The sequence below is a fragment of the Castor canadensis genome, chromosome 15 (genome assembly GCF_047511655.1).
Source record: "Castor canadensis chromosome 15, mCasCan1.hap1v2, whole genome shotgun sequence".
NCBI lineage: Eukaryota > Metazoa > Chordata > Mammalia > Rodentia > Castoridae > Castor > Castor canadensis.
In genome coordinates this window covers 58,949,103-58,961,005 of record NC_133400.1, presented here as the reverse complement: position 1 = coordinate 58,961,005, position 11,903 = coordinate 58,949,103, and positions in this window count along the sequence as shown.

Below are 11,903 nucleotides of genomic sequence, written 5' to 3'. Positions count from 1 at the left end.
TGATTTCTGTGTCCTGAGTAGCTAGGATTAAACAGGTGAGCCACAGGTCCCTGGGTAAAATTTTGATTCTTATTTTGCCCTTGTAGTCCTTTTAAAAATTAAAAGCCTTGTGCATCATAAGATGTACACTGTGTTTTGAGGTATCAGAATTGTCTCCAGGATGCCTTACTTTATATAACATTCCATGCAAATTAGGCACTTCCATTTAAAAGAGAATTGTCAAGGTACTTAAGTTCAGATGTGAGATCTTTTATTATAGAAATTAATGACAAACTTAATTGTACACTTCTGTGTTTGTTTTTTAGTCCATTGCTTTCTGGTTTTAATGTAAAAGCTTGTTATTATTATGGGGAAGAAATAAATATCTTCAATTTAAACAATTTAAAATGTGAGATACTTTAAAACGGTTTGTTGTTTCTGAGTATGAATTTGCCACAATACTTTTAGGTTACCATCATTTTAAGAATGTGTAAAATAATAATACCATACAAAAATAGATTACTCAATAAACAGAACAAGAAGAGATAAAATTAATTTAAAATTAATTTCAGAGATTAATTTCATATAATGTAATAAAATTCTAGAGAAGAGGTGCATTACAAAATTATGTTAATATGGAATAAAGTGTATCTGGGAAAATTACTTCCTAGAGCTTTAATGCTTATGGTCCCCTTAAATTAACTTAATTAGGTTCAATTTTTTGCTTTTAGAAATGCACATTTTCTACTTCATATAATGTATAATTATAAAATTCCAAGATCAAATTTTATGCAGCCATGAAGAAGAACGAAATGTTATCATTCGCTGGTAAATGGATGGAATTGGAGAACATCATTCTGAGTGAGGTTAGCCTGGCCCAAAAGACCAAAAATCGTATGTTCTCCCTCATATGTGGACATTAGATCAAGGGCAAACACAACAAGGGGATTGGACTATGAGCACATGATAAAAGCGAGAGCACACAAGGGAGGGGTGAGGATAGTAAGACACCTAAAAAACTAGCTAGCATTTGTTGCCCTTAATGCAGAGAAACTAAAGCAGATACCTTAAAGCAACTGAGGCCAATAGGAAAAGGGGACCAGGAACTAGAAAAAAGGTTAGATCAAAAAGAATTAACCTAGAAGGTAACACCCACGCACAGGAAATCAATGTGAGTCAATGCCCTGTATAGCTATCCTTATCTCAACCAGCAAAACCCCTTGTTCCTTCCTATTATTGCTTATACTCTCTCTACAACAAAATTAGAAATAAGGGCAAAATAGTTTCTGCTGGGTATTGAGGGGGGGGAGCGGGAGGGGGTGGAGTGGGTGGTAAGGGAGGGGGTGGGGGCAGGGGGGAGAAATGAACCAAGCCTTGTATGCACATATGAATAATAAAAGAAAAATGAAAAAAAAAAATGAGACAAGCCAGGTCTGAGGTCCTGGTCTGCCACTCATCCGCAAAGCCTCAGAAACAAAAAAAAATAAATAAATAAAATAAAATAAAATTCCAAGATCAGACTTTGGCTAACTGTTAACTTCAAATCCAAACATGCAAAAATGCAACAATTAAGAAAATTGACAGGATTAATTTATATTCAACTTAATGCATAACACTAGGTGACTATGATAGTTACGATGATGGAGGACAAGAAAAAGCATATCTGAACATCTGGTTAACGTTTTTTTAAAGAAATTTGTTTAAAAGATCTCAAAGCAGTACCTGAATGGCCTGGATCAAGGAGAAAAAGGGAAACAGCTGGAAATGCAGTGGACATTCTACACTGCCTTTCCCACTACATTCCTTAATTCACAAGCCAGCTGTGAGAAGGAGAAGCTAAGGAGGTAAACAAGACAGCTCTTAGAAAGGAGAGGATCTGAGCATGAGGTGCACCCCTACAATCCCAAAACTGTGAAAACTGAGGCTACACAGTGAGACTCTATCTCAAAAAAAATAATAAAAAGGGCTGGGATGTAGCTTATTGGTAGAGAATTTGCCTAGCATGAGGCCCTGCATTTAATCCCCAGCACCAGGGGGAAATGAAAAGAACATGAGGAAGGCAGAGGTTTGGAGACCCAGTCACACATGCTGCTTTTCTCAGTGTGGTCAGAGTTTCATTAGAGAAGCAAAGCAAACCACAGAGCAAAGATATTGAGCAGGAGGAGACTTGTAAGGGACAGAGAAACTGAGCTGAGATACAGGTTGACAAGTGAGATGCTGGGAAGTCAAAAATTGGAGTTCAAGGCCCAACAAGGTAGAGGGATGCTAGTAAATCTCACCAGATTCCAAGCGGGATCCCTGAAGGATGACACACAGTTGAGATGTCTGAACACTCCATCCCTAGGAAAAGGAAGACTTAAAACAAGGTAGACTTTATGAGGACTGAAGTACAGACTCAATCAGATCAATAGCTCAGGGAAGTTAATGTCTGTTACTATTTTAACAACAGATCAGAAGGCAAAGAAAGCCTATGGAGGAAGATATCAACTGAGCAGCTGTGCATTTTTTATAGAATACCCAATTGTTGATTTTAAAAAGTACTAGACATCAAGAGACAGAATCAATTAAAAAATAGACAATAGAAACAAATTCAAATGTAATCCAGATATCAGAACCATCAAATACTGACATTATTAAAGACAGTTTTCATTGATGAAAATTTAACACATGAAGGAGAGTTTCATTAGTACTGTTACAGGAAATTACAAGCTGAGATACGGGACATTGAGGCAGATCAGCAGGAAGCAACATTTTATTATGGTAGCCTAGACCCAGCAGACTCGTGTCCAAAGGCTGAGCCCCAAGAACAAAGAGGTCTCACCTTATATACCCTTGCAAGCAGTTTACAGAAGCAGAAAGCAAAGCTTAACTTACCTGTGGCTGTATGTGACTTTATTGGCTATTTTCCCAGTGCTATGTGACCTTCATGTTCCAATTCTTTAAGTTTTATCTCTCTGCTTTTCCATCCCCTCCCCATCTCATTGTCAGAACACAGATTGTCTATTTTTTTCCTGCCCTCCCAGCCTTTCCTGCTACATTATTCCCTCTTTGATGCTAGGACCCACCCAGGGTCAAAAAGCATCATCATCTTGATCTAGGGGTTTGTATTTCCATAGCATCATTACATGTGTAACTGCTTTCCTTTTTATAATGTTCTCCATAATAGTCTTGATAGACTGTAGCACCAAGGTAGCTAGACCATGCAATATTAAGCATGTTCCTAGGATTAGTCCTATTGTCTCTGTCAGAGTTTTGAATCTACCTAAGGCAGAAAACCATCCTCCAAACAGTTCAATGGGATTCCATCCTCTCCAAGTCTGGACGGAGACACAGGCAATCATTTTGTCTGTGATTTGTTTTCATGATTTTTTTAAATCAGTCTGTAAGCAGCAGTTGCTTAGGTTAAACTTTTTATAAACTTCTTTCTCAGAAGTCAGTGAACAGTCCAAAGCCAAATGGTTCTGAAAGATGGCATTGAACATCGTAGTGCTTTGTTTTGTCAGCAAATTGAGAGCTTTGGCTGTTTTATTAGTTATAATTTTAACAACAGCCTGCAGTCTGATGATACAGTTGAGCATATATATAGAAGTGTGATAGCACCAAGACCCATGTTGGTCCCTCCACAAACATAGCATGAAGTGACATTCAGTGTCTGGGCTATATACTCAGCCAGTGAGAGGAACAAGTTTTTAGCTTTGGCAGAGATGGAAAATTCATTCTTCATCTCCTCATAAAAGGAGTGAAAAACTTGGTATGAGGATTGCTCATGGCTAACAGTTACTAATTTGAGGTGCTTTAGAGCCCGGGATCAAGGCTCTTTCCATCTATCCTTATGGCAATTATATGTCCCTGTGTCCAATCAGATGACTTAAGTATATTGAAATTTATAGGATTACAGGTACCAGGAGTGTAGTTTGGGGCAGCTGTCCTCAAGAAGGACTCCTTCTCAAAGGAGAGCTGTGTGTTTTGTCCTTTCTCATGTACCCCATGAAACACTACTCCAATAATGTTACATTATTCATTTCTATCAGATCGTCAAGTGTCACCTTCACTTCATGTGCCAGCTACCCTCTGTGAATGGCATGACCACATAACCAGATGCCCAGGTCAGCTGTTTATGGTCTCTGCTGAGTCCTGTCTCCCTTTTGTTTCACATCTAGCCAATCACCATGTCCAGCCATGTTCTTATACTTCCCAAACAAAGCCTCCCTACATCTGGTAGTCCAAGCCACTGTTCTGTAACATCAGAACAACTTCCATTTCACTATGGATATGCTATTATCTGTCTCCCACTCCCTGGTTATAGGTCAATTTTACAAAGAAATCTTTAAGTTACAAATTGTGTGTGTGTGTATGTGTGTGTGTGTGTGTGTTTGTGTGTGTATGTGTGTGCAAGCACAAAGCTTGTCTATTTTATTCATCAGTATACTTCTTGGAGTACCTTCCACATAGAAGACACACAATGAGTAATTATGAATACTCAGTCTTGTTACATACACCTGACCAAAAAGACTATCATATCCTTTTTACCCCAAGCATAGGTGTTACCAAGTTAGCAAGCTTCAGTGAGGTATTAGTGAATAGTCAACAGTGGTTAGGCTACAAAGCTAATCCAAAGTAGAGGGCCAGCTCTGAAGGGACTGGAAGTTAAGATGAGCAAAAGAGATTTTATATATAAAGCAGAAAGCTAGCAAAATGGTGCTAAATAAAACAAGCAAAAGACTATATCACTGTAAGTTAGTGCTACAAAAATACAAAGAGAAAAGGGGGGAGTAACTTGGATTACTAAATGAGGAGTAGAACAGAAGCAAAACAAAAGACCCTGCAGGGGGCTGGGAGGTTATCTCAGGGGTAGGACACATGCTTAGTGTATGCAAGGCCCTGGAGTCAATCTCCAGCACTACAAGAATAAAAATTAAAACATGCAAAATAGAACAAAAAGACACTGCAAATGAGAGAAACTGGATTTATATTTACAGAAGCATATGCCATGCACAGGTTTGGTTTTATAGGAGAGGAATAAAAGACCAAAGAGACTGATGTGACAAGATTAGGGTGTTTAGACATTAAGACTGAATTTAGTCTGAGAGCAGCACAATATGGGGAACAATGAAATCTGTGTAAAGATATCAAGAAGATATGATATGATTAGTTATAATAGCCCTAACTCCACTGCGCTAGCTACAGTTTCAGAAGGATATTCTCTGATTCAAAGCCTTAATGCTAGTATTTAGGCTACTTCAAATAGTCTTTGTAGAAACTGAGTCTTAAAAACAATTACAATTTCAAGGCCATTTAGTGTTAACCAATAGAAATGGAGTTTGAATGTAGCCTTCACCTGGAAGGCTGAGGTGCTCCTAAATTCACCATGATGGCTACAAATTATGTTTTAAAACCTAATTGCATGGCAGTACACATCTGTAATCCCAACACTTAGAATTCTGAGGCATGTGAACATGAAGTTCCAGGCCAGTCTGAGTAACAGCATTTCTGTGTATGTTAGTCAGGTGACGAACTCCCGTCCACCTACCCAAGTCCCTTGCAGACTAACTCACACCCACTGCAGTATCTTTGCAGCTTATTTTGGAGATGGACTATTGAGACTCTCTACCAAGATGCATATGGAAAGTTCAGCCAAACATTAGGCTTCCAACTTATTGGAAGCATCAATTTTTAAATTTCTAACTTATTTAAGTCATAAATACATGTAAGGACATTTATTAACATGTTAAGGAAATAATGATGTATTTATATTAATAGTCGGGTACATAAAGAAAGCAACTGCAAACAAAAAATTAGAATTAAAAATGTCATATGGCCTTTTTATCAATATGGCTAGGTATTATCAAAAAAAGCAAACAGCATGCACTATGTCATTTATGCTAATGAACAGTTAACACTGTATTTGTCCTGCAACCTCAAATGTTGAGGGGATGGGTGAGTTGGTTGGCTTCATCATTCTACATTGAATTCAAAAAATCACTTTGCACTGGATAAATAGGTGCAACTGTAATTTTTTAACAGGTAATTAAAATTTGTTATGATGCTTATATGCAGTATTTCTGAAATGTTACAAAAAATGTTTTAAGGGGATGCAATTTTCTTGCATAATGAAAATATCATATGAACCACATCTAATACATCCTGCCTGAGTACTTCCAAGAGGAACAAGGTAAGGCTCCTTTCTTCACAAGCAGTCAATTTCTATTTTGGATTCCTAACATAGTTCTTGAAATAGAATAGTGTCATTAGCAGAGATAAATTCTGGTTTGCTCTCCAGAAGTTAATCTACAGGTTGGCCCTTAATGACAGACAAGTTCTCCAGTGGCAACATCTAGGAAAGGGCAGCTGCCTCAGTATCTCCTGAGGAAGCTAAGAGGAAGATTAGAGAAGCAGGATGCTACTAAAGAGGATTCCTGTGGATAAATCCACTGTCTTCCCTCTCACCCCCAATCATGACCCGTGACCACAACAAGTCCTTCCAAAGCCAGGCACCTAAAGAGACTTGTACTAGACAGTGGCTCCCTTTTTTTTGAAGGAATAAACTTCTCAGTTAGCCCCTGAGTGTTTAATTATTTCTGAAATGCACAGCATGTGATCTTTTAAGAAATCCACAGTCATTTAATAACCATTTACATCAGACAGTCAACAGGGGCTTAAAACCAAAGGCAAACTCCCTTCCTCCAAAGACACCTCTATAAATTTTTCTTCTTCCCAATATCTTACTTATAAGACATTCTCATCATCAGATCAGAAAATAATTCAAGTCTGCACTCTGGCCAAATTATCCCCAAGCATTATTAGTACTGTTACAAGAAGTGAAATGAGGCAATTGAATAGGGCAGCAACTTAGGTGGTCTTTTCTTTTCACTTCTTTTTTTTTTTTTAACAGTGTTCCATTTTGTAGCCCAGGCTTATGTCGTCCCTTCTGCCTCCTGAGTGCCAGGATTACAGATACGCACCACCACACCTGGATCATGTCTGTACTTTTACCATTACTCCCAGGACAACAGGAGATGGAATAGAACAAGGAGGACACTTACTTATTCATCTTGCATTACACTTTTTACCAGTCAGAGAATCAGTTCAGCAACAGTCAGAAGCCCTACACCTGAGGACAGAAACAAATAAAAAGGAAACATTACTGTATGCCTGCTCTATTCTTCCTTCCCTCTCTCTCTCCCTCCCTCCCTTCCTTGCTTCCTTCCTTCCTCCCTTTCAACCTACCTACCTATCCACCAACATACATACAATGTAATAAAAAACAAAAAACAAACCCACTGTGGAATAAAACAGGAACACAGAAGTTGATCAGAACAATGCAGAAAATGTGAAAATAGGTGGGGGGTATGGGGGTGGGAATGAAGAGTGTGTTACTTGATACATGATAGAGGTCACAGCACAGCACTACATTATTTAGTACAAGAGTTGAGAAAAATTAGCTTGAAATAAGAATAAAATATATGTATAAACATATCTTTGTTAAATAGGAATGAAGATGTATTTGCTAATCAAGACAGAAAAATTAAAAATTATGTTCAATATAAGATTCAAAAGAAAAACTTGACAGGTAAAATATTTCTTTTCAGCAGTAGAGCCTGAACCCCAAGGAAAAGGTATTTAAAACATCTAAAATTCAACAAGATTTAACATCTAGAATATACCAAAAAAAAAAGCTTCTATCAACTGGGGCAGAAAAGCAGCAAAAGGATACGAACACCTAATTGGAAAAGAGGCAAAGAATATATGAATGTCCAAATCATAAAAGGGGGAACCCACACAGCTAATAGGCATATAATAGGATACTCAGCTGTGTTAATAATCAGAAAAATGTGAATAAGAACAATAACATCACATTGTGGTCTGCCTGGTTCTGCCTGAAGCTTCTACCTAAATTATGAAGTCAGAAAGTATCAAGTGCCACCAAGAATCCAGGAAATAACAGCTGGCCACAGTGGAAACTAGGATGGGAATTCTGAATAATATCTAGCAGGACTTGGTGAAACTACATATATTTGGGAATGAGGGTCCTATGGGGACAAAGGAGAAGTGACTGGGGACAGTTAAGAAAGGAGACGACACAATAAAGTTAGAGACTGTGTGGCAATAACCACAGTGTGCCATGAACTCAGCATTAACTGAGCACCTGTCTTGGGAAGGGAGGGGAGGAAGGGCTGTCCATAGCATATACCCTTCAATGAACCAGTAGCTATTCGGTCCTCACACATTGTGCGTCACTCTGGGGTCCCAGTAGCAAAGATCAGATCCTTGCCTTCATGAGGTTTTCAACATGGTGAAGAAAACAATTAAAAATAAACAAAATTAAGAGCACGATAACTGTTATGAAGGAAATAAAAACAAGTGATTGTTACAGAGAGTTATGAAGAGAGAGGTTCTACTTTTTAGAGAATCCACAAAGAGAGGGGGTTCCTCAGAGATCTGCAGACTGAAAATTAATCAGGAATTCAGCAAACTGAGGGAAGAGAGCTCTAAGAACTGCATTCAAGGTCACTGAACACAATGTCACCAAAGTACCCCAGGTGACTTTGAATGATGACTTTTAGGTAAATTCTGTAGTTCCCATGAGCAACCTTAAAACCCTGATATACAAACTGTGGACCTCAAGGATTCTTGGGAGAATCCAACAAACTGTGACTAAAGAATTCAACCTTGGAGGAAGGGAAAGACAGCATCAATGTGAATATTGTATATCTTTAAAAATTATCTTTGAGCCAGGCACCAGTGGCTCATACCTGTAATCCTAGCTACTCAGGAGGCAGAGATCAGGAGGATCACAGTTCAAAGCCAGCCTAGGCAAACAGTTCATGAGACCCTATTTCAAAAAAATCTTTCACAAAAATAGGGCTGCAGAAGTGGCTCAAGATGAAGGCCCTGAGTTCAAGCCCCAGTACCACAAAAAGAGTTTCTAGTTTCTGTAAAATTACTAACTGAATATTTGTATATTGCTTTCCTAGCACAATGTCAGGATATTAGGATGAATATAAAGTTTTCTATCCTTAAAGTTCTTCCTTCCATTTCATAAAATTCAGAAGTCTACTTATTCCACATACTAATTAATTTTTATGACTGAAAGTCAACACTTATTGAACGTACACCTGATAAGGCACCATTATATAACTTCATTTGATTCTAACAATAACAGAATACTATATTATTTCTACTTTGGAGATGAAAAAGTGAGGTTAACAAATTTGCTATGGCCAGAAACCTAAGTTGCAGGGAAGAATTCAAATGAACATCTTTCAAACATCAAACTCTGTGTTAACAATGACACTTGTATCCTCACTGAATCCATTCAATGTTTTTCAAAGTATGGGCCCTGGACCAGCAGACCATCACTGCTTGAGAACTTACAAGAAGGGCAAGCATCTCAGACCTGAATCAGACAGTGGGAGAGAGGGCAAGCCACTGAGTTTAACAAGTCCCTCAGGTGAGGTGGGGGTCAGGACAGAGTTTAAGAACCACCGGTCTAAATTTTCCATGCTAAGATTAATGTGAAAGGTGAAATGATACTACTTTGAAAAATCTAAAATGTAAAGGTTTTTGTCCTACTTTAAGTGACAATAAATTAATAAATTACTTTGTTTCCTCAATATTTGCAGCCCATGAGCACCTTCTCTTCCAAACCTGAGGAAATGCGTAATCTGTAATCTGATTACACCACATACAAAAGTACAATCCAGACCCACCAAATAAATAAAAAAATGTTTAAAAAGTACAAATGACGCTCAGTACCCACAGGTTTCCACAACCAAGGATTCAATCAACTGGAGATCTTAAGCATTCAGTGGGGGGGTGGGCTGTGTAGTAAATGTGTAAGGACAATTTTTAATTGTTATTTCCTAACCAATACAGTATAATGACTATTTACATAGCATTTACATTGTGCTGTGCACTACTATGTAATCTATGTGATTTCAGTAAAGTACAAGGAAGATGTGCTTCTAGGTTGTATGCAAATGCTCTCCTATTTTATATAGGGACTTGAGTATATGTCCCTGGACTTTGATATCTGGGGGTATCTTGGACCCAAATCCCAGAAGACAGGAAGGGATATCTGTATACTCTGTAAGCCTCACTAGGAATTAAGCTAAACTCAAAGTGCCAAGTTCACACTGATTCGTCAGAGGCTAAATGATAAACTATATTAGGAAAAACAATGTTTTTTAAAGTACTGACATAGAAGTTGATCAATCATGGGCCACAACTCCAACTGCATAATCCTTTTTATCCTGGGCTCAATTCCCATGTATACAAAGTAAGTAAATGTAAAAAGGAGAAAAAAGAAAAAAAAAAAACTAACAATTGTCTGGAGTTCTCTTCGCCTTCATATCTTTAAGAGGTTATCCCCAAGTGTCCCTCTGGGCCTGCTGCACACTGACCCCTAAACTCTCTTGCTGGACAGTGTTGCATTTTCAGTTCTTCTATAGATATACATTAATGATTTATTCAAAGTCATGAGTCTTAACCAAAATTGACCACTTTGTGTTTTCCTTACACACATTAGCTATTTCAACTCAAAAACAGAACTGAAATCCACTGCCTGCAAACATAAACGTTCTCTAATTTGGAAAGACTCCAGCCCTCAATTTTAAAGAAACTCACATAGCACCACCAAGTTTTGTTTGTTTTCTTTTGCCAATGTGGAAAATTACCTTTCTGGAGAAATTTAAACTAGTTTAGCAATTTAGGAAGAAAAAGAAACCTAACACACAGTATTTCTTTACTTGAAAATAACCATCTCTGACTCCTGTACTCATTATACAGAAGCTTGCTTGATGGTGAGAACCTAACCCAGATCTCAGATGAAATCCAGAGTAGGAGTCAAGTGACTGGGGTGTGATTCCTTTCATCTCCAGAATTTTCAGTTGGTGTCCCTATAAAATGGGTATGCTGTGCACAACCTCCCTCAAGAGGTAGGAGGGTAGCAAACTAAAACTGACACAGTGCTGTAAGTTTCTCCATTAACAGACCTAAATGGAAATCCTGTCTTGTAGAACCAAGTGGATCTGGACAGGGAGAAAGGCCATCACTGTACCATTACTGCTAAAACTTTGTGACCTTCATCAATTAACGTGAGAGTAAATGGTATATTAAGGAAGTCAAAGAAAAGGTAACCACAATTCAAGGTACTTGTTTGCAAGTACATCAAGTTGTGTATTGAATTGCCTAGGGCTTTTCTGCTATGGATTACTGGCATGATTACCATATCTAAAACCTAAAGTATGTTGCTTTTAGAGAGGCTTTTTTATTTCAATGCTGTTGGTAAAGATCAGAAACAGAAAAAAAAAAAAAATAGCAATTTTACTCCCATCCATGGCAGAGTGAGAACAAGGTCCCACCCCCATAGTCCTTGCAAACCTGCACAGGCATTCCTCAAGAACCTTCCTCCCCCTCATTCCTCTCTCACCCTTCCGCCCCACTTCAGCCCAAAGGTGAGTCACACTGTTTGTCACTTAGGGCCCCCAAACAAGTTCACATTGAAGGCTACTTTAAATTTAAAAATACAAATAAATAACGTCAATGTGTATGTCGCCCTGCTAAGACCCAGACTCCAGGAAAATATTAATTAACACGACCCAAGGAAAGAGACCGATCTGTTTAGGGGAAAAAATCTGTTTACCATGGCTTAGCAGCGGAGCCTTCTTGCTTGGGAGCCTGACTGACAACTCCGCAGTTTCCCCTTCACCTGCAGATCCTCCCGCCCTCGCTCCCCCAAGGTCCCCAGAGTCGGGCGGGGTCCCCAAGGTCGCGCCTGCAGCAGCCGCCTCCTTCCTTTCTCCCCCACGTCCGGACACCTACAATCCCGGCCCGCGCGTGACCCCGCCCCACACCTCCCTGCATTGTGCGGCCTCAATGCCTCCATGGTCTCCAGAGCCACGTGCCTTGAGTGGACAGAGGCT